The sequence below is a fragment of the Tupaia chinensis genome, unplaced genomic scaffold, assembly GCF_000334495.1.
Source record: "Tupaia chinensis unplaced genomic scaffold, TupChi_1.0 Scaffold000272_1, whole genome shotgun sequence".
Lineage (NCBI taxonomy): Eukaryota > Metazoa > Chordata > Mammalia > Scandentia > Tupaiidae > Tupaia > Tupaia belangeri.
The window spans coordinates 6,716,989-6,741,653 of NW_006159754.1; the positions used below are offsets into that span (position 1 = coordinate 6,716,989).

Below are 24,665 nucleotides of genomic sequence, written 5' to 3' on the forward strand. Positions count from 1 at the left end.
GGAAAGAGATTTATATGTTACATTTAGTGGCAATACTTACTGTATGCAATTTTACATCATTAGAACTATTAAAAGGCAGGAATGTGAAATATGTTCTCCCTGAAGACATTTCTTCATGTTTGCATAACATTTTCAGCTTTAATAAACCAATCACAAGACAAGAGTCAGTGTGTATGTACTCTAGCGTTCAGGTGCTTATGTCAAGGGCTCTCTGTTTCCCCGATGCCCTCCAGAGAAGCTAGAACACTACAAAGCCTGTGATCTTTTTTTTTCTTTAATTTTTTTTTTGAGAGGTTTTTGCTATAGGGCATGTGCACTTGCTAGAAAGACAGAGAGAGACAGAAAGCGAGAAATCACCACTCCCCCACCCCCCCACCCCCAGTGGGGATGGCCACACTGCAATCCCTTCTCCTCCATTCTCCTCTCAGGATCTTGAGCATGCATGCACACATGCCCAGCGTGCGTTTAAGACACCAGGTCCAGGACTCGAACCGTGGTTGACTACATAGGAGTCCAGCAACATAGCCATTACACCAACTGCTGGTCCCGCCTATGATCTTTAAATACATAACTAACTGTCTTCTCTGGACAGTTTCTGAAAATTCCTTTTGAAATCAATGACAAAAAATGTCCAATCTACTGGTGGATTTCATTTTGTAAGCTTCCCTCGCAAACTACAAATTACTCTTTGTATTTATTCAATCTGACCCACAGATTCCTGGGAGAAGAATGTATTTGAGAATCTGAGTGTGTGTCAGACAAGGAGGTTCCTTAATAAGAAATCTTATCACAAACACTTTCCAAATGCATTTCAAATCTTATCATAAAAACACTTTCTAAATGCATTCCAACTTGGACACAGTAGACTGGGTTTTGTATTTCTTGGCAATATGCCCAGTACATATAATTTTTAAAAATATGTGCAGGATTCAAAGAAATTTTAAGAAAGAACCCTGAACTTGGAACACGACGAACACTTGATGCCCAGTAGATTCACACATAAACAAGGCAATTTTCTTGGTATCGTATTCATCAGAAGCTGTTAATAAACCAGATACTATAAGCAAACACATTCTAATCCCTTTAGTGGAATGTGACAGGCAGAGGGACAGTGAAGTTTCATAACACAGTTTTTAAGCATTGCAGTTATTTAATTCCAATGGCATTTTAAAAAAGAGAATTGGGCCCAGTCCCAGTGGTGCCTGCTGGTAAGATGCCGCTGCTGCCTATAGTTTGAGGCCACATGGGAGGCCTGGGTTTGATATTGGACCCAGCCTAAAAAAGCAGGGCTACTTGGGAGGCAGAGGCAGGAGGACTGAAATGGAGAAAGACTGTCTAAAAAGAAAAAGAGAGAAAAGAAAGGAAAAGGGAATTCAGGACCATAACATGATTTTGCATTAAGGCCATCAGTCAGTGTCAAGTGGTCACTAAGAAGATAGGGACCTTTCTAAGGGTCTCTGATGGCTTTTAAGCTAGAATGGTTCCAACCTATTCCCATAGTCCCGCACAACTTGATCAGTGCATCAGGATGTAAAAGAGCTTGCTGTCATTGGACAGGTCCTTTCAGAAGCCAGAAGCCAAAAGCCAGTTTGGCTGTTTTTTATTTTTAAGTTTTTGCCCTGAGGTGCATACCCCAAGAGGGGATGGCACATTGCAATTGTTTCTCATCCATTCTCCCCCAGTATCTTGGGCATGCATGCACATGCCCCGGGAATGAGTTTCAAATCACCAGGTCCAGGACTCAAACCGTGGTCAGTCATGTGGAAGTCCAGCGACATAACTGCTATGCCATCTGCTGGGCCTGAGTTTGGCTATATTATTCACTGGTAGACCTTAAACATTTTGCATCTATAGAAAGATATTCAGGGCTTATTAAATCACCTGATGATATCTAGCAAAGCTACCTTCTCTAGAGAGGAAGAAAGTTTGGAAAAGATTTGAATGCCATATGCTTCAACCCACTGCTTTCAACTTCTGAAAGAGGGGGTGGGCAAGGACTGGTCATAACACACTGCCCCAAATCTGTTCAGTAGAAATGGACTCAGCATTTTTCTTACAGACCATTTATCATGTATTAAGGAGCTCAACCCTGATTTCACTGTGAGCGCAACAGAACTGTTATCCAGATAGCTGATGAGTTAGCCAAAGTGTTTTTGAGATGACACAGTGGCTGGGAATATAACATGGCAATGGAAAAATAAAGGATAAAAAAAGAAAAGAATCACCTTCTGGAAATGGAACTCTTTCCAGTTTTAATTTATCAATTAAAATGTTAAACATGGGACCAGCAGTTAGCATAATGGCTATGTCGCTGGACTCCCATATAGTCGACTGTGGTTCCAGTCCTGGACCCAGTGGCTTAAACTCACGCCAGGCGCATGTGCATGCGTGCCCAAGATCTCAAGAGGAGAATGGAGGAGAAGGGCTTGTGGCGTGGCCATCCCCCCTGGGGGGTGATTTCTCGCTTTCTGTCTCTCTGTCTCTCTCTGTCTGGCTGGCAAGCGCACGTGCCCTATAGCAAAAACCTCTCCAAAAAAAGAAAAAAAAAAGTTAAACATACCAGAAATGGATCATGAAATTTGGATGGTGAGAACGATGATTATCCAGTGGTTGGTAGCATGATAATGGCATAATCCATCCAGGTTTTACTTCCAACTCTATCATCTGTGAGGCTGTGAGGCTCTCAATCAAGTCTCCTAACTTCTCTAGAGATTTCAGTTTCCTCATCTTTAAATGAGAACATTAAGTCTCCTCCAGCATTAACACTCAGTGTTACAATCTGAAATCCAGCAAGTTGTATGTAATGGTCAATTTTACACACAACTTGACAGGGCCATGGGGTGCCTAGATACTTGTTTAAATGTTAGACATTTCTAGGTGTATCTGTGAGGGTGTTTCCAATGAGAATAGTGAATTGCCCCTCCTTTTGTGTGTGTGTGTGTGTGTGTGTGTGTGTGTGTGTGTGTGTGTCTGTTTTAAGAGAGAGTGACAGAGAAGCATCTTTAAAAAGGTCTTCACATTGTGATCCACCCACAGCTTTTACCAGCCTAGATCATGGGCATGTACATGTGTGTCCAGTGTGTAGAGGGCCTTGGGAGGTCCCTGGATCATCTTATGTGGGTCTAGTTGCATTTCCACTGTGCCATCACCTGGCCCCAATTGCCTTTCCTAATGTGGATGGACATCTAATCAGTGGAGAGTCTGAACAGAACAGAAAGATTAAAACATGGAGAATTTATTCTCTCTTCCTGGGCTGGGACATTGGTTTCTGTCTTCAGTCCAGGACATATACTGGTGCTTCTGGTCCTCAGGCATTCAGACTTAGACTGGGATTATACCACATGGTCTTTCGAGTCTCTAACTTGCAGAGAACAGACTTCTCAACTTCTATAAACACAGAAACCAATTTCTTACAATAAAATTCTTTATATAATCTCCTAATGGTTCTGTTTCTCCAGAGAACTCTGACTAATACATTATACATTTGGGAACAAAGATATTGTTCAAGTCTAGCCTTCTTGTCTCCAATTTTACTGAACATAATTTTAGGAACTAAACACATGGTAATTTTTCCTTTTTCCCTTCAAGTAATAATTGATTTTTAGTGGTTTGTTCCTGAGTAGGAATCAGAAACATTATGTAGCTGACAGAGGACTACATGCAGGGCTTACAAGAAGGAGCTGCTTTTTGCAGCCAGTTTCTTGATGAGAATTCAGCCGGAGCAGGAGGAGCTCTTTAGCTATGTGAATAGCCGTCAGAAGGGCAACTAGTTAGCAGGATCTATGACACTTGGCAGAACAAAATTCTCCCTCCAGAGAATGACCAGCTTCTTTACTCATGAAGAAATGGGATGAGCCCTTCCCTGACACATTCACTGCTTCAACACGAAGTCAAAGAATCAACAGGAAATCAGGCTAACACCTCCCCTCCCCACCTGCCAAATCTTTAAAGGTGGCTAACAGCCCCTCAGTATCAGGTATGGCTGAGGTCCAGAAGGGCTGGAGGAGCTGATATTTAGCAATGTGGTTGTCCTCACTGGCCTCTTTGTCTCACAGTGGCCCAGCGGGAGTAGGAGGCGTGGGGTTACTGATGCAGGTGTGTAAAGAGGCAGCAGAAAGCCACATGACTTGGGGTGCCTATTAGGGGGCACCTGTCAATGAGTTCTTGCTGGAAGATGTGGCAGCTTCAAGCTAATTTGGCCAGATGCGAGTTGTTCAAGTCCTCTTCAGACCCGAGAGTGGAATCCTTTAGGACAGCCTGCAGCTTCTCTGGCTGTCATGTGATTTATTTATTTATTTATATGCTGACTTCCTATTCAGTTGTTATGGAGGATGCTACAGACTGAGAGTGGTCTCAGTCAAATACTCAGCTCACCAGTCTTCTGATTTGTCACAGAGGGTTTGGATTTTGACCCTTCAGGACTGTCATTGAAGGAAAATAAAACAAGTGCTTTGGGGCTTTGAGGTCTACCTACCTCCTATTTTTGTGCCTTTTTCTCCATGGAACTGTTCCAGTCCTTCAGTGTTCCAATTCTCTTTGATCTCTCTGCCTCTTCCCTATTTTTCAAGTCTGTTAATCTGTTTACAGATCCTCTCCAGCATTTTGGAAGCAATATGACTTCATCTTCATTGTGTGCGATAATGACTTATGTTGTCTCTCCAGGGACACTTGTGTTTTGATAGCACAAAATCCATTAACCTACAAGGAGATTTCAGACAAAAGTGTGGGAGTAGACTGGGTAATTCCTGTAAGAGTGGGGCCCATGCTGCATCTTCCAAATCACCATTTGTGGAGGCTCTACCTCCTAGTCACCCATGGCTAGTCTTGCTTCACTATATCTAGATATTCCTAGACCTGCCTGAAAAACAGCCAATGCAAATGACTATCAAATTAATTTATATTTGGGAGATGGCGAATCTTTTTGAGATTTTTGTTTAAGAACCATGATTAAATACACCTATGCATGCATATACAAATTTTACATAAAATTTCACAAGAGGTCACCAGGCTATAGCTCATCTTGGAATCCCCGCATTTGAGAAAGCTCAGTAGTTGGAGGATAGACACCTAGAACTGAAGTTCCACAGTGATCTGAGGCAAGTTGCCTACATTTCGTGAATGTGGAACTGTGAACTCAGTGGAACTGAGATATTACCCACCACATCCACCTAGAATGTGTCTAACCCAGGGGATGGGAGAATGTTGTTCTGAGAAATCTTCATAGACAAGCTGTTATGCCCAAACCAGTGTTGTGAACCATGAGACAAGGAAACCTGTGACATAACCTCTGGCTCCAGTGTTCTATATAACTTTGAGGCTTGACTCCAGAAATTCTACCCATGAGCATACATGGAGAAGTACAGGAGAGAAGAGGAGGAGAACAGCAAGAGCATGGCCATGGCTTTACCTCTCTTACCTCCCTGACTCATCAAATGGATGAAACTGGTAGGAAGGGAGTAGAACCCTTTTGGGATGGGAGAAGATTTATCCAATTTTGAGAGGATAAAGAAAGATAAAGAATCTAATTTACCTTTTTTTTTTAAAAAAAATTAGAGCTAATGTACTTTACATATGGTATGTACAGAATAAATGCTTTTTTGACTAAATACATTTATTTCTCATGTTTTTTTTTTAAAACTAAATAATTATGATGAGCTTCTGCTTTCCCACTTTGGTTGAGAATCGCCAATACTATCTAAGGTTTTATTTTGCTGAAATCATTGAAATAATATTAATTTGTCAAAATTCAAGGAATATTTGCTAAGCTTTTATTATGTGCTTGACATGGTAGTGTTGTCAAAGACAATGGAGATTTCTGAAGAGAGTTCATAGTCCTGTGCTAATACCAAAAGTATTCGTGAATACAGCTATTTTAAAAAATGACACTGCATTTATGATTTTCTTTCCCATTCGAGAAGGTGAGATATGTACCTTTATAAGACAAATGGTTAAAAATATCTTTTATTATTCTCTGGTTTGGACTTCCCAGAGTTTTTCTGGCTGGTTGCTCTTGTTACCTCATGTGAAAGGCCAGTCATGTAAGTGACTTTAGGTTGGGAGGCAGCCCACTTGGAGTTCCCTGAGAGAGGACATGTCGTAGAACTGAGTCGGTGTCTCCAACCGCTTTATCTGCCTGTCCATCATTACATGAATAAAAGTATAATGTAAAATCCTGCTTGCCTGAAGACAGTGATAACCCTGGACACCAGAGAGTGTCAAAGAGTCAAAGTAATAAGACTATACATTGCTCTGTCACTGTTTGCGTTCAAAACTATTTTGATTCAGAAGATAAAAATTGCTTCAAATACTGGAATCCTCTCTTAGAAACCTTACAACTGACTGAGTATCAAAAAGACTACTTTTTACTCATGATAGCAGTTTTTTTTTTTTTTTTTTTTTCCCTAAGGTTTTTGGCACAGAGTGCATGTGCTCACTGGAGAAAGAGAGGAGAGAGAGAAAGAAAGAGAGAAGTGAGAACTCATGCCCTAGGGGGGATGGCCATGCCATAATCCCTCTTTCTCATTATCCTCTTGAGACTTGGGACAGATGTTTAACTAACTGAACTTAGTGACTAAGTGGGTGTTAGGGGAGAAATGGATGGAGTCAAAGATAGCTCTAAGGTTTGCTCAGTCAGTAAATGGTCTGTCAGTAAGACGGGAGACAGTGAGGTTCAGTGGAGTAGGGGTTTTACTTGGGAGTGAAGATGTTGAAATCCATTTTGGACATATCAGATTTGATGTTCAATAAGTAGCAGTTTGAAAAGATGTGTTTAGAATATTGTAGATTGGAGTATATGAAAGATGATTACGTTTTGTAAAATGTTTTGCTAGAAAAGAAATTAGAGTTATGCACTAAACTGTTAATATGATTGTATTTTGTTACTATAGTTAATTTGTATTCCTTTCTTTTTTACTTTTTTTGGAATTACTTGAAGTGTTTATAAGGAGTAACATTATTAATTTTGTAATGGCATTAATGTAGGTAGACTTTCAATGCTTCTAAGTTTAATTGACTGAACTTAGTGACAAAGTGACAAAGAATGGATCCCCATTCTTTAATTCATGGCAAGTTCAACACTTTTCACATCAAGTCTAAGAAATTAGGAGTTTCTCATTAAATTAGTTTACTTTATGGATTGTCTAAAATCTTATGAGCACTGTTTCTCTGTACCTCACTTATCCAGATGTTGAATTAGCATTTCTCTTATTTTGAGAAGGAGGGTTCAAAAAACAGGCTAGTAGGGGACTAGCAGTTAGCATAATGGCTATATTGCTGGACTCCCATGTAGTCAACTATGATTTGAGTCCCGGACCCAGTGACTTAAATTCACACTGGGCATGTGTGTGTGTGCATGCCCAAGATCCTGAGAGGAGAATGGAGGAGAAAGGATTGTGATGTGGCCATCTCTCCTGGGGAATGATTTCTCACTTTCTGTCTTTCTGTTTCTGTCTGTCTTTCTGGAGAGTGCATGCACCCTATAGCAAAAACCTCTACAAACAAACAAAAAACAGGCTAGTAAAGGTTCATTGTTAATACCAGGATTTACTGAAATTGGAGGATCCTGGGGCTTTACATTGCAGATATGCAAATAACTTACATTGGCCTAGGGACACCCTTTGTTTTAGAGTCCCCCAGTCATTTCTGCCCATTCAGCCTCAGTTCATGACTTATCTCTGCTTCTCCTCTGGGGAATACTTCTCTTCCCCTCGTTTCCCAAATTCTTCCCATTATCTTAAGGAAATAAGTTGAATCCTCCTTATGTCTGCTCCCTCGTTCCAGATTTTCTCCTGGGTCTTATTTTTTTTACACTCAAGTGACCCAATAGAGTAACTTCTTAAACCAAGACAGTTTCATCCTTAGGAATAATTTTGGTTCTAGCCTTTGATATGATTCTTTTTACTCTGCAATAATTGATTTAAAGAAGATTTAAAAATAACTAATAATATTGAAAGTCATGAAGTAAGATGAGACCATCTGTGAAAGGTACACAGTGAAAAGGAAATAAAGCCTTCAGGAGTGTTATAGTGAGGGGTAGAGTGGAGGGATAGAGAACCCAGGGAGTAAGATAAGGGAACATGGGGTAAGAGAATCAGGAGAGCATAGAATCAAAACTAAGGAGGTGAGAACTTTAAATGATGGAAATTAAATCTCAAGAGATAGACTTCCAGAGGATGAAAGTTGAGACAAAGTCATTGGGGCTGTTGGATTCAGGACAGAGGTACTAGTAGGGCCCAGACCCAGGGCCCTTGATTTGACTGTCACACTCAATAGAGGGTCCGCCACTGCCTTCAAGAACAGAAGCACTCCAGAAATTCTGAAATAACCCTTTAAAACAGTGGCGGGGAACCAGGAGGTGATCTGGTGATTAAGGTACTGAATCCTATATATCTGACTCTGCGGTTCAAGTTCTGAATCCAGCAGCTTGAGAAACATGCCAGGTGTGTGTGTGTGTGTGTGTGTGTGTGTGTGTGTGTGTGCCTCAAATCTTGAGAGAATGAAAGAGAATGGATTATGGTGTGGCCATCCCCCCCAGGGGGTGGTGATTTTTTTACTTTCCCTCTCTATCTGAAAAAACCCCACAGCAACAAAACAGTGGTGGTGCACAGTGTGGGCACTCCTGGAGAACCTCTTAGCATTGAACTTGACTTGGTTGAGTGTATTCCCAGCGCCCCTGGGGATTCTCCTAAGAGTCAGGCTGTCTTTGTGCCTTTCTTGGATCCCTGCTATTAGCGTTACAGCCTCAGATATCAGCTTCCCATAGTCATCTGGCCCCATGGCAGGGATTTGTAGTAGAGCACGTGGGCTCCTGCCTCTACTTTGTCTTGACTGAGACCTCAGGCAAGCACTTTGTCTCCTGGACACCCTTTGCTTATTTGTTAAACGATAAAGAATGTAATTATACATGCACTTGCGCCTCCCAGGGTCAAGGTTGACATGAGAAAACGTGTAAGAGTAAGTGTTGTATTAAATGCTGTTGACTCAGACTGCCTGGGTTTGGCCATCACTATGTTTCTTACGAAATATGTGACCTTGAGCAAGTTACTTCATTTGGGTGACTCTCAGTTCCTTCGTGTGTAAGTGGGGATAAGAATTATACCTACCTCATAAGACTGTTGTGAACTTTCAATGAGTTAGTATATATAAAGGCCATAGAGCAAACTGTGGCAAATAATAAATGCTCTCTCTCTATATGTGTGTGTAAATATATATATATACACACACACATATATATACATATATATATATATTTAAAAGCTATTTTTATTACCACTATTATGAGGAGAGTTTAAAAAGTTCATTAAAAATGTGATTAAACAATGAGTACATTTTGGCACAAAAAGTTTTCAATTAGCATTACTCACGCCTTGGATAAACCTCATTGGCTACGATACTGCCACTGCGCAAAGCTTGGCACAAAAAGTTTTGAAATCCACAAATAGTTTTTTCACAGAATGCGTTTTTCATGAGCTTTTCGAAGACCCCCTTGCATTATACAATTAATAATGTGTTTATCCATATATGCTATTTTTGTTCCCCAAAGGATCTGAGTCAAAGGCTTATGCAATACAGAGGGATGACAGATCAGAAGTAGATAAGAAAGCTGGTTGTTTCTTCCATTTCCATGCTCTTACCTCCCTTCTGCAACCACCTTCCATTGTGTGTGATGTCTCCTGTAGTTTGATTCTGCCCTTGCCAGACATAACTTGAATCAGTTTGCTGCAGCTCCTGGCTCCCTCCTCTACCCAGAATGAATCCTACATTCCATCCAGCTCTGTTTTGGGCCAGAATGTGGTTAGTGAGGAAATGGAAGGAGACCAACAGAGCTCTCAGTTCAGCAAGGCAGGCTGGGGAGAGCGACTCTTTAAGGAAGGAGACACAGCAGAGTGTTGGGAGGCCAAGGAGAAGGTGCTTGTGGAGATGAAGAGATGGAGGTGCTTTCAAGAGAGGGCAATTGATTGAAGGAGTGCCTACAGCAGGCAGGAGGGGATGGATTCCAGAACACAGGTCTTTGAGAACCAAGTTGGCCAGAGTTTTAAAACAGCCTTCATAAATCAAGTGAAATAAAGCTGTCTTCCTTTGCAGTCTAGCATGACCAAAATATCTCTCAGCGTAGCTCCTCTTTTTGTCTCCACCCACCTGAAGGTAAGTAAGGTCAGTTCTAAGCAAAACTGGGAAGTCTGGGGAAGTCTGTCAAAAATACATCCTCTTCTCTGGGCTGACTCTGTAGTGCAGTGATTAAGCACCGTGTGGAGGAAGCTGGATCCCACGTGGCTGATCAGGGTTCAAATCTGACCCCAGTGGCTTGAAAAACACACCAGGTGCATGTGTCTGTGTGCCCAGGATCATTATAGGAAGAAGAAATGAAGGAAAGGGGATTTCAGCATGACCAGACCCCACGAGGACACTTTCTTACTTTCTCTCTCTGGTTTGTACACTCACTCTCTGGTATTTAAAAAATCTATCTATCTATATCTATGTATCTATGTATCTATCTATCTATATCTATCATCTATCCATCCTTAGATATACACATGTGTGTGTGCACATGTGTATGTATCCTCTCCTTCTCCATCCCCCTGTCTCCTGCCCTATACTGTTTGAGCCATCTTTCCTTCTATCTCTAGGCCTGGGGCTGCCTCAGGCTCAGGTCTGACATACCAGGCTCCAGAGCCAGTCAACCCTGGTCAAGTCCAATTGTCTGGCAGGAGTGCACCTGGATCCAACCCATATCTCCATTCTGACAAGAGGAAACAAAGATTCAGGTAGGGTGACAGGTAGGGTGAATATAAAGCTCAAAGATGCACTGACAAAAAGTGGCAGAGGCACAATTAAAACCCAGGACTCCTGATGACAGATCCATAAGTCCGGGGGGTCTTTCTGCTCTCCCCTGCAGAATTCCCACTGGTTATCTTCAGCCACCTTCACTGAACTCCTCCTGCTTTGGCAAACTTTTTCTGTGGCTCATATGATCTTGTCAATCCTTGGGGCTGAGTGTCTTCTCCTTTTCCAGGCACCAATATCCTTTTTCGTGTGACCTTTCCTACTAGCAGGCCCATCGCCCTATACCTTCTCAAATGCTTTGCTGCCTCTGAATCATCAACAATGTCCCAGACTTTGCTTTTTCCCAAGCCAATTGCTAGGAGACACAATTTTACCTCCACTCTCTTAAAGTTTTTTTTTTGTTTGTTTGTTTTGACAAGACCTGAGACTTAAAATTGATATAAAACAGATAAATAGAAAAACATGCAAATTTGTTTAATACAAGTTTTACATGGCACTGGAGCCTTCATAAGGAAATAAAGGCTCAAAGACTCAAGAGTTGAGTGCTTGTGTACTGAACTGGAAAAAAGATCATGAAGACCCAGTTAGATTTGAATGCGAATGTACGGAATTGGACACGGAGTGGTGAATTGTGCCAATGTGACCAGGCAAAAATGGTTAGGCTCGGGTAATTAATTGGGCAGAGAAGTGGCTAGGAAGATGAGGGTTCATTTAACCAGGTCTGGGCAGATTTCCCTCTGCCTCAACTTTCTGTGCTTGATGATAAGAATGGTACTCTCCTTCTGGTGTAGGGAGGACATCTTTCATGTGGAAATTTCATCTCCTATTTTTAAAAAGAAGGGTGATCTGTTAGCACCTGCTGTTTTTCAAGTGCCTTTAACTCAAAATAGTCCATATGTGAGAGTGGCATTTTGGGGTCTGTGGTCTGAATTTCTTCACCACCAAGCACACAGAGGCCATTTTTGCAACTTTTGGACTGATGCCTTCTGTTTCATCACTCTGTGGTTTTGGCTTTGCTCTAAATCCCCAACTTTGGAAATCTCTAAATATTCTCTCCTCTGAACCAACACATGAGGAGCTGAGAGGAACAGTGAAAAAAAAAAATCATGTCGTTTGGCCAATTGGTGAGCCTCCCATTTCCAACAACCAGCCTCGCCGGGGAGACCCTCTGCTTGGACCTTTCCCCTGACCCTGTCAGTTCTGTTTCACTTGCTACTCCAATATTCCATCTCTATTTTTGGGATCCCTTCTGTGCTCAACTCTCTGACTCTCATTTGATGAATTTGCCTTTTTTTTTTTTCTTTTTGAAGAAATTAGAGGCCAGCCCTCAGCATTTCCTTTGCAATGCAGTGTTTTCATCCATACTGTTTGGTGTATCACTTCCTGTCATTACTCCTTTCTCTTCCCCACTCCCACAGCATCGGTGATTCATCTCCCAGGTCATGCTGGGGGTCACTTCCTTTAGACATCGCTCCCTCTGTTGTCTCTGCTCCCTCAGTAAATGAACTCGTTCAAACATCTCCATTTTACAAACAAAATCAAACTCCTTTCCTTTTGTATCGTCTTTCCCCCAGATGCTGCTCTGTCTTCTGCCCACCTGCTTTCACCTTCTTGTTCACCCCCACCCTTTCACCTCCTTGTACCCTAGTTTCTGACCTCCATCACTCCAGGAACATGGCCCTCAACAAGGTGATTCATGCTTTTTCCATGGCCAAAAGAGAGGTTCGGGCCCTTCTTATACTTGGTCTTTGTACCCTCTCTTTCTTTTGGACTCTTTTCTCTTGACTTGTAGGTTGTTGTTTTCCTGACTCATGTAGTATATTAGACTCTGTCCTTTTATCTGCATGGGCTCTCTTTTATCAGTGCCCCTCAGAACTCCATGCCTGGGCTGGTTCTCCTTTTCCATTTACATATTCCCCTTGAGCTGTCTCTTCCACACCCTTGGCAGGTGAACTATCACCTGTAGTGCAAAGCTGTGAAATTTCTGTCTCATGTCTAGTGTTTTTTGAATTCTTCTTCTTCTCTTTCTCCATCCTCTCCTTTTCCTTCTCCTCCTCCTTCTTTCTGCCAACTAGATATTTCTACCTGGATGGCTCACAGTCACTTCTGCTCAGCTTATGCACAATGGAATGAATATGTCTTTGTCTTTCCATCCCAGACCAAGTCTGTTTCCAGAACTCCCTCATCTCTACTTCCTGGAAAAGAATATCATGAGGTACGTAATTGCTCAGATCAGAAACTTGGGCATCCTGCCATACTCCTCCTTCATCTGTACCCCTGCCTTAGGTGTTTTCAGTAAATCACTAAGTTCTGTCTATTCTACTTCCTAATGATCTCTTGAATATAAGTTCTTACCTTAGCCATTGTAAAGCCTCATCTCCCTAACTCAGTCTCGCCTCGTTGAACGCCATCATCCACAGTAAAGCCAATGATGTCGAGCACCAATGAAATCATGTTATGTTCCTTCCTACTTGAAAACCGTCAGTGGCTTTCCTGGCTTACAGCTTCAAGTCCAGGTTCTTCACTACACCTTTCCCTTCATGGCCTCTAAACCTTATAGCTTGATTTCTCATCAGTTTCAGTCTTTGTACTTCACAAATTCACACTGAACCACGTGGCCTTCACAAAAATGCCATTCATTCTTTTTGTTTTGTTTTCATTCTACATCCTTTCAAACTCTCTCCCTCTGAGAGAGAAGTCCCCTATCTCTTTGAATTTCTGTTCATATTTAAGGCATCTCAAGGAAATTACCTACTTGGGTAAATCTTTTTCTGATTTCTCTAGATAAATTTATGTTCGGGCATTATTTAGTCCATTTTTTTATGGCTTGTGTATGTGTGTTCCTGATTACAAATGTTTCCATTCTGGAAAATATTTTAAAATGTAGAAAAATTGAGAAGATAAGAAATTACTTACAACTCACCACAAATTACTTACTTTTACCATTTTAGTAATTTTTTCTTTTAGTGTGTTTACAATAAACATTTATGTTTACACTTAAAGTCAATATCATATTGCATATATTGTTTCATGGCTGCTTTGTTCAGGAAAAAATTTTATGTTATTAAATATTGTTCAAAGGTTTGATTTTTATTTAAAAGATTTATCCTTATTTCCTGATTTCAAATGAAACATACTCATTGTAAATAAAATTTCAAATAATACAGAAATATGCACTTAAAAAGAGAAAGCCTTTATAATCCTGTCATAATTTTTAAATAGTTTGTGGTATGTTCTTTCAGAGTTTTTTTTATGCTTCTGCTACTTTAAATATTTAAGGTAGAGGGACCAGCAGATGGTGTAATGGTGATGTTGCTAGACTCACATGTAGTTGACTACAGTTCGAGTCTCAGACCCAGTGAATTAAAACTCACTCCAGGTGCGTGTGTGTTCATTCCCAAAATCCCAAGAGGAGAATGGAAGAGAAAGGATTGTAGTATGGCCATCTCCCACCCGGGAGGGGGGGGGAGCGGGTTGATTTCTCGCTTTCTGTCTCTCTGTCTCTTTGGTGAGTGCACACGTCCAATAGCAAAAACTCTCTCTTAAAAAATATTTAAGGAAGTATTAAACATTTATATTCACGAGATATGTTTCACACTGTTTTTGAACTTAGTTTTAAAAAAATTAATAATGTATATTTGAAAATATAGAAACAAACTTTAATGATATCTCAACTGTATTATCATTTTGTAATTTTCTTGTCTACTGTACCCAGAGGGCCTGGAAGACAGGCTGTTTTCCTGCAAGTGGACTTCATTTATTATTTTCAGAGTAATTTGGGAGAATAATAAACAGAATCGTGACTCCTTTTCTTCAGAGCTCTCCTTGCCCACTGGGGACGATGATTCCTAGCAGGCTTGGGGACTGACCACACTCTGGCAGTGGCAGTCCCTGATAGCTATTGCTGGGGATGGCGAGCAAGATCTTTGGATATTGCTTTGACCCAGACAGGCTGGTCCCACTCCAAACCCTAGGATATACTTTTCTTGCTCTCTAAAGTAGTGGTGGTATATATATATATACGCCACAATCCCTTCTGCTCCATTCTCCTCTCAGGATCTTGCGCACGCACGCACACGCGCCCGGTGTGAGTTTAAGCCACCAGGTCCAGGACTCGAACTGCAGTCAACTACATGGGAGTCCAGCAACATAGTCATTGTGGTAACTACTGGTCCCATATTTTTATAAAGCAAGAATTGAATGTTTCTTTCCTTTGGCCCTCTGACCCACCTTCTATCTTCGACTCACTCCCACCTACTTCCCTCCCTTATAGTCTCTGGTGTCTACATTTATCCTCTCTACCTTTTTTGGATCTTTACATTTCTGCTGTAGTGTGCATTCAGTCCATTGAGTGGGGATATAGTGTGTATCTTTCAAAGCCTGGCTCTCTTTGCTTAACATTAAGTTTTCTATATCCATCCACTTTGAATCAAATGATAGAGTTTCATTATTTCTTATGGCTAGTAATATTAGATAGTATATTTATGCCACAGTTTTTCAATCCAGCCACCAGTTTTTGAATACTTTTAAGTTGATTCTAGGTCCTTACAATTGTGAATAATACTGCAATAAACATGAGTATGCAAGTGTCTTTCTGATTGTTTTCCTATCTTTTGGGTAAATACCAAGGAATGGAAGTACTGGGTCATATGGCAGTTCTATTTATAAGTTTTTGAGGAACCTCCATATTGTTTTCCACAGAGGTAGTAGTAATTTACATTGGTTGGTGGTACTTTTGTCAATGTTGCATGATCATCTTATCCTATGACTCTCTTTATGTGACACATTCTCAGCCTGAGTTTCTGACTAGGTCTTGTGGACTTATAATTATTATTTTTAGTTAAAAGTAAAATTACTGGAGCTCAACGTATAGGGCTAAGTAATCAAGATTCACTTGAATCATGTGTATTCTAGTTAACCTGTTCCATGATAGGAGGTATCTACCTAGTCAAGGCAATCTTCTCAGAGATACCAGCTTTCTTTCATCTCAGAAAAAGGACATGTGAGTAAGCAGCCATCCATTAGCACTTCCAGAGGAAACGACAAATGGTGGGTCAGGAGCTCCACGTTCCCTTGCAAAGGGTGGAACACTGTGGTTATGGTTGGTATGTGCTGTCACATCGCCAAGCCTAGTGTTTTGTTGAAAAAGTGTTGAGAGAAGGGAGTGGTTGGGCTGGTGCTCATGTGTTGGTAAATCATGAAGTACTTCCTGCTCCTTTTAATCTTTTGCATCTCCCCTTCTTCATCTTTCTACCATCAAAGCCCCCCATTTATAATATAAATGTGTAGTTAACTGGAAATGGTCATAAAGTTTGAGGAAACAAAAGTCTACTGCTTCTAGTTTTAGTTAAAATTTCACAATGGGACGTGATTTATACTTTTCAGGGGCAGGTCAGGAAACATCTTTCTTCAAAGTGTGCAGGCCCTTAGTGGGTCAAGTGGACATCTGCTAACATCACTCTGTTGGGAGAGAAGGCAAGGTGGGCACTGGTATGTGCACTTACAGTATAAACCACTGATCCATGCCCTTCCGGATTCTGATCATAAAGCTAAACTGAGAGTCTTTTTGTCAAGGGGCATCATTTGATCAAATACTAAACCCAAAGCAAATATTAAAACAATTAATAACTTAAAAATGCTTTTTTCAGGATAATATGTATAAATACACTCCAGAGGTTCAACTGCAATGAATATTTGAATTGTACTAACTTATTAATCCAAAGTTTCTTTGTAAAGGAGTTCCATAAAGCTCAGTGCTTCACCTTTCCCTGCATCACTTCTGCTGGTTTTCCCAGGCCACTTCCTAGACTATTCTGAAGTTCCACTGCCTTCTGCCTCCACCCCCAGTGCCCAGGCCTCCTGCCTTTGCGTAGCTGCTATTGACATCTCATTCCTCCCTTATTTCTAGGACCAGTAGCTTATGACTTTTTTTTCTTATTCAGTGTTAAATGTATAAAAACCCCCTTAGCAATGTGATTTTACCCTTTATTTATACAAGTTGATGTGCTTCTCATAATAGTACAAAAAATATAAGAAGCTTCAAAAAGTAGGAAGAATAGGGACCAGCAGTTGGCATAATGGCTATGTCGCTGGACTCGCATGTAGTCGATCACAGTTTGCGTCCTGGACCCGGTGGCTTAAAACTCATGCTGGGCGCGTGTGCGTTCGTGCCCAAGATCCAGAGAGGAGAATGGAGAAGGGATTGCAGCGTGGTCATCCCCCTGGGGGGTGATTTCTCACTTTCTGTCTCTATGTCTCTCTCTGTCTGTCTGGCGAGCACATGTGCCCTATAGCAAAAACCTGCTTCTGATAATAATAGAAAAAACATAATAAGAAAAAAAAAGTACGAAGAATAGGGACCAGCAGTTGGCATAATGGCTATGTCACTGAACTCCCATGTAGTGGACTGAGGTTTGAATCCCGGACCTGGTGACTTAAACTCACACCAGGCACGTGTGTGCATGCCCAGGATCCCGACAGGAGAATGGAGGAGAAGGGATTGTGGTGTGGCCATTCCCTCTGGGGGGTGAGTTCTTGCTTTCTATATGTTTCTCTCTCTGTCTTTCTGGCGAGTACATGTGCCCTATAGCAAAAACCTCTCCAAAAAAAGAAAAAAAAAGAAAAAAATGTAGGAAGAATAATCAATTTAGGCCACTTCTAAATTCAGTCAGTCACTTATGAAGTATAAACGTGAATTAAAGTAAAGAGCTGGTACTGGTCAAACAACACAGGTGTAAGATTACTGTGACTAAGGCAAATCGTGAAACTTCCTAAAATCTGCTTCTTTGTTTGCAAAACGGATACAGTGACCCTGGCCCTGCTGACTTCAGTAGGCTGTCATGAGGATTAAATAAACTAATGTCTAGGAAAGAGGAAAGCACCTTAAAAATGTTTGTTAACAATGAAGACATGTGGGACAGGGGTAATACAAAGGCAAGCCTCCTCCAAAATGCAGGAGGAGAGGCTCAGGACTTGGTGTTTCTGCCCTTGCTAGAGATTCACAGAAGAGGTGGAGTCACCTCGTAGAAATAAAAACCATCTGGTTAGATCACAGCAGCTGATTCTCAGATCATGAACATGCAGAAAAGGCCTCAGGGCAGCAGCTGGTCAAGCGAGGATTTGCCTTGCCCACGCAACAGCCTTTTGAGAGTTCCCTGGTTTTCAAATGTCAGCACCTTAGGATTTTGTGATCTGTCATCAGGGAACCTAGTCTTCAATTCTGGCCAAGAAGATGACCTTTCGTCCCAGGGCCAATCTGCTGCACAGAACAGCAGGACCGTGTCTGCATCAGGGCTTGAGTTTCATGTGAAAATGATGTCACAGGAATGCATATGCTGCCCTGTATGGACTTGTTTCTTTATTTGTTTTTTAGAGTTTTGACTTTCTTTTTCTTTGTAATGACAATTAACTATAAACTTAAACGCAGTGTGCAGCTGTACAAAGGCTTTCTCATGTTTTGTTCTTCAAACTGTTTGCTCCTTCAGTAAAGTCTGTCTGCAGTCCCCATGTGTTTTTTGAATACAATTTAGAGATACAAGATATAATTATTATAAGTGAAAGCTCAGCCAGAGGTTGACAAAATGTGTCTAGACTCTCATACCTATTGAGGGTAAAGGGAAATGACTTTAAACACCTTTTTTTTTTCTTCTTCAAAACGTCTTCTTTGCCTCAAAGTTACTAGCTTAAATAACGAACTTCCAGCTGTTGGTGACATCTGCTTTTGTTGCATTTTTGTTTTCTTCAATTTGCATGTGCTTCTCCTGACTCATTTAATGCCATCTCCATGGTGCTGTTGAAATGTGTTCCCCAAATTTTATGTGTTGGAAACTTAATCCAAATTCATATTGGTGGTGTTTGGAGATGGGACCAAGGGGAGGTAATTAGAATTAAATAAGGTGATCAGGGTGGGACCCCCATGATGGGATGGAAAGTTGTATAAGAGGAGAAGGAGAGGGGGCTAGATAGTGGTACTGTTGTAAAACAGTGCTCTGCAAGGCTGACCGGTGAGGGAAGGTTCTGGGTTTGTGTCCAGAGGTCTACCTGAGTACACTGAGCATGTGGGTGTCCATGATCTGGAACTGGCTGAGGTAGGGAGTCAGTTGTGAAGTCAAGACATTGTTGGAGGTGCTGTCTCTTTGTCTCTCACTCATAGAAGAAATAAACCTAAAAAAGGAAGAAGAGGAAGAGGGAACTGAACCGACACATGCTTGCTTTCTCACCATGTGAAGCCCTTCCACAATGGACCCTCACCATATGCTGGCACTATGCTCTTGACATTCCCGTCCTTTGATACTGTGAGCTAAATAAACTTCTGTTTATACATTCTCCTGGACTCGAGTGTTCTGTTACAGCAACACAAACCGGATTAATACTCCACGAACAAAGAGAGTCAAAGGCACAATTCCAGGTGCTAGTTTACCAACGTAGGTTGAACTTGATGTGAAAGAAAAGGATGCTGATTCTCCAAGTCTTCCTCTCCAGTTGGCTCTTATCTGGTTTTACAGTTAGAGCTTCATGCCCTTGGAATGTCCTTCTCTGTCACCCTTTTCCATCTCGAGGCAACCACTCATCTGCTGTCACTGCACATTAGTTTGAACACTCTGAAACTTTACATAAATGGAATCATACTATGTATATTTTCTTTTTGGTTTGGTTTCTTTGACTCAGTTTAATAATTTTGACACTCATCCATGTAATACATAGCATGAGTTGATATTTTTTATTGTGGAGTAGAACTACGTTGCATGAATGTGTTGTAGTTCATTTATGCATTATCCTTTTGATGGGTATAATGTGGTTACAAGCTGTTATTAATGTTCCTGTATAAGTTCCTGAATATTTTCCAGATATCTTTCTGCTTTTGATTTCTAATTTAGTTCCAGTGATATTAGAAAACATGTACTACTTGAATTTTTAAATTTATTGAGGCATTATAGTCCAGAATATGTCCTATCTTGGTAAATTTTCCTTGAGCATTTGGAAAAAAAAATGGGTAGTCTGTTGTTAGGTAGAGTTCTATAAATGTCAGTTTTGATAAGGTCATACAAGAGTTGTCATATTTTTACATAAATATAATAATAAATAATACATTGTTGCTATTTTTATTTTAACCAGTTAATTAATGATCCTTTAAAGAGACTTAAATACTAAGAAAAAAAATCTTTATATTTACCTATAAGCTACCTGCATAGTTGCCATTTCTGATACTGGTCATCCCATTGTCTAGAACCAAGTTTCTATTTGTTATTGTTTTCTACTGAAATACTTTCTTTAACGCTGGTGGTACAAGTCTGATGAACATGTATTATTTCAGCTTCTTTATATTTCAAGTTTTTATTTAAACTCTGTTTTTGAGAGATTTTCATTTCATGTAAAATTACAGGTTGAAATTTTTCCTTTCAGGATTTCCATTATCTTCTGACTTGCATTGTTTTTCAGAAGAAATCTACTGTCATTTTCTGTTTGTTCCTTTGAATGTGATGTGTATGTTTTCCCTATGGCTACTTTCTAACCTTTTCTCTTTAGCACTGACTAAGCACTCTGATTATAATGGACTGTGACATAGGTTTCTTCAAGTTTCTTTTATTTGGACTCATTGACCTGCTTGATTTATAAGCTTATAGTTTTCATAAAAATGTAATTTTTTTCAGACACTACATTACTTCTTCAAATATTTTTTTTCTACCTCCCCCATTTTTTTCAGGGATTTTAATTACATATGTAATAGTCTATGTGGGTTATTACAAATCATTTATACTCTTTTTATTAATAAACTTTATGTTTTAGAGTAATTTAAGAGGCATGCAAGGGCCCAGCAGATGGTGTAATGGTTACATTACTGGACTCCCACATAGTCAACCATGGTTCGAATCCCGGACCCGGTGGCTTAAAACTCACACCAAGTACGTGTGCATGCATACCTGAGATCCCAATAGGAAAATGGAGGAGAAGCGATTGTGATGTGACCATCTCCCCTGGGGGATGATTTCTCACTTTCTCTTTCTCTGTCTCTCCAGTGAGTGCACACACTCTATAGCAAAAATCTCTCTTAAAAAAAAAAAAAAAGAGTCCGTGAAAATTTAGTAGAAAATTCTCTTCTACCTTCATCCCTCCCACACATACCCACAACCTTCCTCACTATCCACATCCTGCACAGCAGTGGTAAATTTGTTATAATCATTGAACTTACACTGACACATCATTATCACCCCACATCCATAGTTCATGCTAGGGCTTACTTTTGAAGTTGTATACTTGGTGGCTTTGAAATTGTATAATGACATATATTCACCACTGTAGTATCATATGGAATAGTTTCTCTGGCCTAAAAATGTTCTGTCCTCCACTTATTAGTCCCTCCTTATCTTTTAATCACTGATATTCACTAATCTGTTTTACTTACTCCATAGTTTTCCAACATGTCATATAGTTGGAATCATACAATATTTGGGATTTTAAGATCAATTTATTGTACTTAATACATGCTGGCCTTTTTATCTTTTATATGCCCTAGAATATGGGTTGGCGAATTATGTCGCACAGGACAAATATGGCCCATAGTCTGCTTTTGTAAGAAAAGTTTTACTGGGAAATATTCATGACCACCCATGAATGTATTGTCTATGCTGCTTTCGCACTATGCTGGCAGAGTTGAGAAGTTGTGACAGAGACTGTATAGTATGTAAGACTGAAATGATTTACTCTCTGGTCATTAATAAGAAAATCTTGCTGACCCCTTCCCTAAGATAATCTAGATAGCATAGAAATTCTGTTTCTTCATGGTCTAGAAGAGCTCACTCCTGAAATGAGAGTACAGGCTCTAGAATTAGATAGCCTGAGTTTAAGTCTCAGATCCAGCCCACATTACTAATGATGTGTGGTTGGGCAGCATACTTAACCTTCTTAGGGATCATTTTCTGCAACCGTAACATTTGGATGATAATGTTAACATCTGCTCAAAATATTACTATAAAGATGAAGTATGTTAATTCATGTTTAAAGTACTGGCAGAATGTCAGTAACTCATAAATTCTTAACAAATACTATTTATTATTATTTTATTCTTGGGAGAGTTTTTTGATACTGCCATCAAGTCATAGTTTGTTTTCTGCAATATTCAAAGGTGATTTGCTGCCACTGATGAATTATTAAATTCAGTTACTTTTTTTTTTCTTTTGGAGAGGTTTTCACTATAGGGCGCGTGCGCTCACCAGACAGACAGAGAGAGACATAGAGACAGAAAGTGAGAAATCACCCCCCCATGGGGGATGGTCACGCCGCAATCCCTTCTCCTCCATTCTCCTCTCAGAATCTTGGGCACGCACACACACGCGCCCGGTGTGAGTTTTAAGCCACCGGGTCCAGGACGCGAACCGCGGTCAACTACGTGGGAGTCCAGCGACATAGCCATTACGCTAACTGCTGGTTCCCTAGTTACTTTAGTTTTTAATGTAAAAAATATTTTTCAATTTCCATATTTTTTATGGTTTTCTTTTTAAAAATTATATATATATATATATATATATACACACACACATACATATATATATACACACACACACTTATTTATATTTAATCACTGTATATCTTTCCAGATTTATTATTATTATTCATTTTTAATCTTATTGAAATGATAAATTAAAGGCTTTCTAAAGTTTACACTCCATCTTTTCAGCAAGTCTCTTTCATAGGAAAAAAATTGCTTTGATTGTTCCTATCTTCTTCTAAATTTTATGATTCTTCATGTATTCAGTGATGGTTTTCCATTTGTGCTTTCAGGGGAATCTTGCTTTGCTCACTGTGGGGATTGCATCAGATAGGTCCAGACGCACTTCTTTGGGTCTTTCTATAATATTTCAGGTGTAGGTGAAAGAATGAAAAGAAAGATTTAGAGTAGAAACAAAGATGTTAGTGGAAGTAGAAAGAGAGCCATTGGTTAGTCAAGCTATAAGGCCAAAAGTTTCAGCTGTCCAAACAAGTTTATTCTCTGTGCATTCATAAGTTACCTGAAGACTGTCCTCTTTCCAACCATCACATTTACTGTATTATTAGGAGCTACCCATGCGCTCGCCAGACAGAAAGAGACATAGAGACAGAAAGCGAGAAATCACCTCCCGGGGGGATGGTCACACCTCAATCCTTTCTCCTCCATTCTCCTCTCGGGATCTTGGGCACGTACGCACATGCGGCCGGCGTGAGTTTTAAGCCACTGGGTCCAGGACGCGAACTGCGGTCGACTACGTGGGAGTACAGCGACATAGCCATTATGCTAACTGCTGGTTCCTGGTCATGATTCAGTTTTGATAGGCTCTTTTTAAAATTTGATTTTGCAGATGTTATATCTTACGGATATTCTCGAAGTTGCTGGCACTTAGAAAAAATTTGTCTAGGGAACCAGCAGTTAGCGTAATGGCTATGTCGCTGGATACCCACGTAGTCGACCGCGGTTTGTGTCCCGGACCCGGTGGCTTAGAACTCACGCTGAGCGCGTGTGCGTGTGTGCCCAAGATCCCGAGAGGAGAATGGAGGAGAAAGGATTGCGGTGTGACCATCCCCCCGGGGGGTGATTTCTCGCTTTCTGTCTCTATGTCTCTCTCTGTCTGGCAAGCGCACACGCCCTATAGCGAAAAACCTCTCAAAAAAAAAAAAACAATAAAAAAGAAAAAATTTGTCTAGAACTGACTTAAATTCTTCAATCCAACTTATTTGGTCAAAAATAAGGGGCAAAGTAAATTGAGTGGGTAGGTTGGGCACCTTGAAACAGATTTCAGGTGATTTTCTCAAGTTTTTAAATTGTGTTATTCAGACAAAAGAGAAATAGTCAATAAGTACTTTTTTATCACAAAGAGGTCACTTTTTAAAATTGAGAACTCAATCTCTAACATACACATAGTATTGCACAGATTGTAAATGGGTCAACAATTATCTTAGTGATACGAACTCATTTACATAAAGCTACTGCTATAATTTTGGTACATTTTGTGCCAGTAATTTAGTAAATAGGACAAGCAAAAAGGAACTTAGCTAACTTAGTTCATGAAAATCAGCTTTTAATAAAGCATATATGTCATCTCAAAATACTCAATATGTCAGATCCAGGAAAACCAATAAAGTGATAAAAGTGTTAGTTACTTAAAAAAAAGTTGGTTGGGGCCAGCAGGTGGTGAGGTGGTTAAGAATGCTGGACTCCCACATGGCTGACCACAGTTCGAGTCCTGGACCTGTGGTTTGCTTTTCCACTTTCCTTCTCTTTTTCTCTCTCTCACTCTGACCTTCTCTGGTCAAATTAAAATAAATAAAAAAAAATGAACTTACATAAAAAAATTCCTAAAAGTAAAAGTTGGTGATTGAAACATTAGGTTAAAATATTGTTCAAAAATATTGGGAGACCAGCTTTGTAGCTCAGTAGTTAAGAGAGCTGGATCTCACATAGCCGATCACGCTTTGAATCCTGGCCCCCATGGCTTGGAGAAAAATAAATTTAGTGTTGGACTTTGGGAGCAGAATATATACATGTATTGAGAATTAAAAACAAACAAACAAAAACAAACAAACAAAAAACCCCGAACACATTCCAGAATAATTCTGAGTTGTTACAAAGCCTTTTCTGCTAGTATAAGCCATTGTTTTAAAGTTCTAAAGAAACAAGATGACAATTCACATAAAAGAATTTTAAAATAAAATTCTTCCTACTCAAAATGAAACTAATATGATCACCATCAAATTACAAAGAAATTCTTTCAAAGTGTTGGCTAGATAAAGAAGCCAGATCACTATTAGGTTGCCTCAGAACTTAGTACATGCTGTCACCTACCAGGAAGGGGAGGTGGGGCAGAGTTCGACGCTCCCGAAGCTTACAGAGGGAGAGTGGACAAAAGTCATTT

The 24,665-nt window shown here is 40.2% G+C and overlaps 1 protein-coding gene and 1 non-coding gene across 2 annotated transcripts in view; one reads left to right on the plus strand and one right to left on the minus strand.

Moving 5' to 3' along the window:
- KCNAB1 (potassium voltage-gated channel subfamily A regulatory beta subunit 1) overlaps positions 1 to 24,665 on the plus strand; it is a 423,260-nt gene that overhangs the window by 39,576 nt on the left and 359,019 nt on the right. The window lies entirely within an intron of this gene.
- On the minus strand, positions 9,268 to 9,409 carry LOC114008015 (U4 spliceosomal RNA). Its single transcript, XR_003549583.1, has one exon. It is a non-coding gene; the product is annotated as a U4 spliceosomal RNA (small nuclear RNA).